We start from the raw sequence: 6,920 nt of genomic DNA on the forward strand, positions 1-6,920 counted from the left end.
TCTATTGGATTAGCACAACGAGGTGATTCAATAATAAATACTAGAAAATACTACAAAATTCTCAAAAATATTACAAAAGGTATTAGAAAAAGTGCTAGATATGGGGTCTAAACTGGCAAGCAATGACTTGTTATGTTCGGATCTTCCAAGGGTTCTGTCCAGCTAGGGTACGATTCTGTTTGACTGAGATAACACTCGGTCTGTCTCGAATGCTTGGATACGACTCGACCACCGAATCTGGACCGCTTTCACTCATCTGAAAGTAGACGCCCATTATGAACGTTGTGATAGCCATGAAGACGCCAGAGATCAGCAGAAGAATACGGCGACCGACCTTGTCATTAATGGCCACTGCCCCCTGAGTGGTGGTCAGATGTGTGACATCGCACATCTTCGAATATGGAAGTAGAAAAGAAGAGAATGGCGTTGATGCCGGTCCACTGCTGGAAGATCTGCAGCAGAACAGATATCGCCAGACCCTTCCTTGTGACGGGACGTCGTAGACCAGCCAGATTATTGATCTTGGGCTGATTATTCTGTTTCTGTGACTCGCCGAGGATCAGTTTGCAGATTCAGTTCCTTGCTGATTTCGGAGTCCTTGCCGCGCAGCCGTTGGAGCTCTTTAGCGGTGTACTTTTTGCGGCCCTTCATGGCCAGGTACACAAGTGTCTCCGACAATCAATTAGAAATAAAAATAAAATACTACAAAAATGAGAGGAGATGTACTTACAAAACTTTATTTTTTGTAATTTGCCGGATTCCTCGTCGCAGCAACTGCATTTATCCATTTCGGCATCACAGAATTCAGAAAGCCGGATAGGCGTCAAGGCAACAAACGATTGTAAGGGAAACAGACGGCGGTATGGTGCACTTTTTTCTTATTATTGACATAGTGTCCAGTTTTGCCATGTGACTTTTTCCAATCCACACCTCCTTTGGGGACAACCAACAGCCATTGTTCTGCAGAATCAAGAGTAATGACGAAGTAATGCAGAATCTGGACCAACGTATCTATTGTAGGGCTGGAAGAAAAAATCCTACAATTAATCAATCGGCCCAACCATTTTTATATGTATATTAGAATAATATACAAGAAATTTATATAGCTTATTTACAATTATTATACCCGATACTCAAAATGAGTATTGGGGTATATTAGGTTTGTGGAAAATTGATGTGTGTAACGTCCAGAAGGAATCGTTTCCGACCCCATAAAGTATATACATATATTCTTGATCAGCAGCAATAGCCGAGTCGATTGAGCCCTGTCTGTCTGTCCGTCTGTCCGTCCCTATCAGCGCCTAGTGCTCAAAGACTATTAGAGCTAGAGCAACAACATTTTATATCCGGACTTCTGTGATATGTCACTAAGAAGGTTTCAAAACATTGCTTCGCCCACGTCCGCCCCCACAAAAGCCGAAAATCTGTAGCATCCACAATTTCAAAGATACGAAAAAACTTAAAACGCAGAATCGTAGAGGATGACTATATCTTCTAGAGTGCAAAATCTGAACCAGAACGTATAATTATTGTAGCCAGAATCAAGAAAACAATTTCATTCTTTCTCGCTCTGTCTCTCTCTAACACACAGATTTCATGGTCGGTTTTGCCAATTGCAAAATATGAGTTCAAGGATCTCAGAACCCATAAGAGCTAGAGCAACCAAATTTGGTATCCACACTCCTGTGATATCGGACCTTGACCGTTTTGTGTCAAAATTTCGCCACACCCCCTTTCGCCCCCGCAAAGGACGAACATCTGGGGCATCCACAAATCTCTGAGACTATTAACGCTAGAGTAACCAAATTTAGTATCCGCACTCCTGTTAGATCTCACTATAAAACGTATATCTCAAAATTTCGCCCCACCCCCTTCCGCCCACACAAAGGACGAAAATCTGTTGCATCCACAATATTGCAGATTCGAGAAACCTAAAAACGCAGAATCATAGATAACGACCATATCCATCAGATTGCTGAATCTGGATCAAATCAAATCATTTTTATAGCCATAAGGAACAAATCAATTTGCAGTGGCTACGCAGCGCCCGACGTCACGGTCAGACTGATTTTCTGTCTCTCTTGCACGCACTCTTTGTCGTGTCGTTTAATATTCGCGGCGTCTGCCGGAGGAGAGCCATACTGACTAAGTATCGGGTATAAATGTAGAGTTGCGGCGTCCGCAGCAACTCACAACGTTCCCCCTCGTTTTATTATATGTCGTAGAGCAAACAAACGAAATGACAAGATGAATAGTTTAAAACACATTTTGAATGTATTGTGCAAAAGTTAAAAGTACTTAAGAATACATTCCTAGGATTGTACTAGGCTCACCTGTTTTTTACGTATACAGACATACCGCTGGCGGGTACGCTGCCGTTCGTAAATACTTCCTGATTGTCGGCGCAAAAACTGAAAATTTACAAAATTTTGAGAAATTTTGCGATAGAATGTTGATACGGAGAGAGATGGGGAAGCGACAGATATAACCTCGAGAGTGTCAGGATAGTAGCAAAACACTAGCACTTAGAGTCCATGGCAAAGAACAAAATCGTCGTCCGAAATTATATTTTAATTATTCCAGTTAAACAGGTGACTGGCCGGGCGCAGGCCTATTTGTGTCGCCACCAACGGCCAGTCGAAACTCCTGCCCGGCGCCTACATACATAAGTGCCACCGGCATTAAAAGTAAGGCGAATTAGCTTTGAATCTGTTGCAACTTGCGGGCATTTGGATTGAATATAAAATTTAAGAATCCAAACAAATATTGCCAAATATTTCCTTATTTTATTTTTCAATTTAATTTTAATCGAAATGAAACCAAGGTCCTTCCCTAAAAGAAAGAACTAGAAATTTCGTTAAAAATATGACCTCCGTCAGCTATCTCTATCTCTCTTACTTCGAAACTGCCCTATCGCAGTTTTACAGCCACTGTATATATAATAAATTGTGCTTATCTTATATGGTTATCCTATGGTTCACGTCTCGGATCGTTGCTGACCACTAGGTTCATGTCTAGGATTCGATATTGTCTTCAAGGTTTATTAGGCAAAAGGGTGCATTTATTTTACCTTGCATACGTGCCGTTTTCCGGCCCGTTTTGCCTGTTGTCCAAACGTTTTTCCTCAGGCGTGTGATTTTTTGTAAAATTTGCGCTTTTGGCATAATATAAGGTTTTCATTCCAGCATTCGTTGGAGTGGTATCCCAACACGATTCTAACCCAAATAGAGAAGGAGCCGACTGTAATCTTGGCGGACTTGCTCAGCTCCAGCGAAAAGGTTTTGCCGTTCCGAAAATTTCTAAGTTATTCCAACATCCATCTGCCAACCGAACGTTTCTATGTGATATTTAGCAGATCTGTAATATAAAAACGAGCGGGAGCATTGTAAGTTGCTGCTGCGACCGCAACTCTACATTGATACCCTATACTCAGTCAGTATGGATGCCCTCTGCCAAAGGGCGCACATAATGCACGCAAAAGAGTGTGTGAGAGAGAGACAGAAAACGTGTCTGAACGTGTCGTCGGCCACTGCGTAGCACTGTAAATTGATTTGTTCCTTTTTGGCTATACATATTATCCGATCTGATCCAGATTCGGCAATCTGGTAGATATGGTAATTTTGTGCGTTTTTAGTTCTCTCGTATCTTTAATATTGTCGAAGCCGCAGATTTGGGGCGAAATTTGTAAATACACTTGTAACAGTGAGATCTAAAAGGAGTATGGATAACAAATTTGGTTGCTCTAGCTCTAATAGTCTGCGATTTGTGGATGCCAAAGATTTTCGTCCTTTGCGGGGCCTGAAAGGGGTGGGGGCGAAATTTTGAAATACTCTTGTGCAGGTTCGATATCACAGAAGTGTGGATACCAAATTTGGTTTCTATAGGTCTTATAGTCTCTGAGATCCCCGATTCAGATCGGGTCGGAAACGCTTCCTTCTGGATGTTACACACATCCATTTTCACCACGAATCGAACTCATTTTGAGTATCGGGTATAAAATGAATCGCTGAATGTGCTAATTTCGCTAATACCAGTAGTTATTATATAGGCATTTTGCTATGGGACAGTGTTAGGTACACAAAGGAGGAATATAAATTATAGAGAAAGTAGAAAGGTTCAAGGGCATCGAATCCGTTTTTCAGGAAACACTTAAAAAATACCTCTAAACTATCACATTAGATTCATTGCAAAGGGATGACCTACCTGTTTGAGGGTTGTTTGAATCGCAACACGGGACCAATCGTAAAAACAGGTTCATTGACAGTAAGAGGGAGGAGAGAGAATATAAATGAGTGAAGCATCGATTTGAGAGGATTTTACATGGTTGAGAAACAGGATTGAGATCGAAGTTAGTTCACATTATCACCGATAGGTGGCGCCACCAAGTAGTAAGGATACGGGACGCTCGCATTTTATACTGAATTACCAAATTCGCAACATTTTGCAGCAACATGTGCTTAAGCATGTGCAGCTTGGCAACATGTAGAATGTAAGTGTGCATCATATTGCTTTGTTATTACGTGATCATGTTAAATAAATACTGCTATGTTATTAACTGGTCAAGTTAAATAAATACTTATAGGATATTTTATAAACATTGAATTGAGAAAACAAATGTGTGAAGTTTCTGAAATTTACATCCTATAGAAAAACATAGGTTGGAAAACTGGGTTTCTAGATGTCCGTATAGAGGGTTGAATGGTAAGAGAACACAAATTAATGGAGATATATACAGGAGCACACAAAGAATAAAATTATAATAGGGAGACATAAAAATTAATTAAAGCTACTTATAGTAAATATACGGCCGTCCCTTATCCTTACTACTTGGTGGCGCCACCTATCGGTGATAATGTGAACAAACTTCGATCTCAATCCTGTTTCTCAACCATGTAAAATCATCTCAAATCGATCCTTCGCTCATTTATATTCTCTCTCCTCCCTCTTACTGTCAATGAACCTGTTTTTACGATTGGTCCCGTGTTGCGATTCAAACAACCCTCAAACAGGTAGGTCATCCCTTTGCAATGAATCTAATGTGATAGTTTAGAGGTATTTTTTAAGTGTTTCCTGAAAAACGGATTCGATGCCCTTGAACCTTTCTACTTTCTCTATAATTTATATTCCTCCTTTGTGTACCTAACACTGTCCCATAGCAAAATGCCTATATAATAACTACTCACAACTAACAGCTAGTACATAAACTAGTAATCTTTCAACAACGATGGATGAGCTTGAAATCATTTTTATCGATTCCCAACCGGAATCAACCATAAATCTGGACTCTCAGCCGAGCTCCGTAGACCTGCCTTGATTTTTGGGATTAAGACCCAAACCTATCTCGAGAGCAACTTGACCTGGTTAAGTGACATTAAATGGGATGATGACGACGATGACCCAAGGAATGCAACGCCTAATAATGATAATCCATCATACATTTTCCCGGATGATGACAACATTTTCGATTTAGTAGATAATCAGGATGATGATAAAAGATCTCAACTCCAGGAACTACTTCGGGATGAAGATGATGATGACTTAATTGCTGCGGTAAAATTAGCTGAGGCGAAATTTTAATAATACGAATACATATTTATATAATAAGAATATTTTATGTATTTTTCTAAAAATAATATAAACATATGTATATAATAAATATAACACATTTAACCACTATTTATTTTAAATGTTTGCTGTTTTACTTTTGATTGGTTGAATTTCACTTCCTCTTATTACAAGAGAATCATAGGATTCGTTTGAAACAGGTTTCTTCCAAGTGAGGATTACACAAAAAGAATAAGTGGATTTCAGGTAGAATACTGATGCTTTTGAATGAATTTATTGAGTCATTTTTACATCATATTATACTTAGTTGGTAAATTTATGTAAAGGTATTTATATTTAAAAACGCACAGATTATTTCATTTCTGAATATTTATTTTATATTTTTCGCTTTAATTCCATGTTATGCTTAAATAAAATATGCATATTGAAGTCAATTCTCAACCAAAACAGTTCAGTTCCTGGACAAAAGTAACATCGATAAAATGATGATTTTGATTTTGAATAACTAAAGTTGTGGATATTTAAGGTGTGTTTTTTCAGTTCATTGCGGGAACTAAAAGATGTTTTTAAATAGCACAACTCGCAATGAAATGTCCTCATTTCGAAGTAAAAGTGAACTAACCTATCTCAGTAACTTACAGTTCTTATATAGGAAGTGATCAGCATATAAACAAAAATTCTATGCATTTTGTTCTGTTTTATAATTTTTTCATGTTGACTGTTATATAAGACCAAAAATGTAAATATAATATTTGAACCAATATACAGCAGTGTATCCATAGTTCATCCCTTATTACTCAACCACCAATCAGACTTAAGACATCTGGCCATTACAGCTTTAAAACCATTTACTTATAATCACTCAACTACCAATCTGCTCAGATCACATTTGTATAAAATTTAATTAATGAGATTATAAAAGATCATGCAATCTTTCAAATAATTTAGTATAAAATCATTAGTAGTTTGAATAGTTTCTATTACTACAATGGTATGTAAGAATATTTAAATCTCTATATAGAAAATGATAAGCACTTAATCAAATATATACCTAGGCTTTCCTAGAATTACTTAACGAGACAAAGCCGGCGGTTGGATACACCAAGGTTGAGGACCTGTGCATAGGATTTGAGTACAAGATCAATGGATGTAAAATCAAAAAAACATCATTTGGAAATAAAGTAGTCCTTTATTTAACTGATAAGGACAACGAACCGCTTTGGATATTTTTACCTAAAAGTTATGTAACCAAATTTTCCACAAAAACGCCCTTTAAGATGTTGAAGGAGCATGGAATCTCACATCTTATATATAAAGGAAAAGAGATGAATAGATATAGCACTGCCCATTTCCAA

Source organism: Drosophila miranda, chromosome 3 (assembly GCF_003369915.1).
Source record: "Drosophila miranda strain MSH22 chromosome 3, D.miranda_PacBio2.1, whole genome shotgun sequence".
In the NCBI taxonomy this organism is placed as follows: Eukaryota; Metazoa; Arthropoda; class Insecta; order Diptera; family Drosophilidae; genus Drosophila; species Drosophila miranda.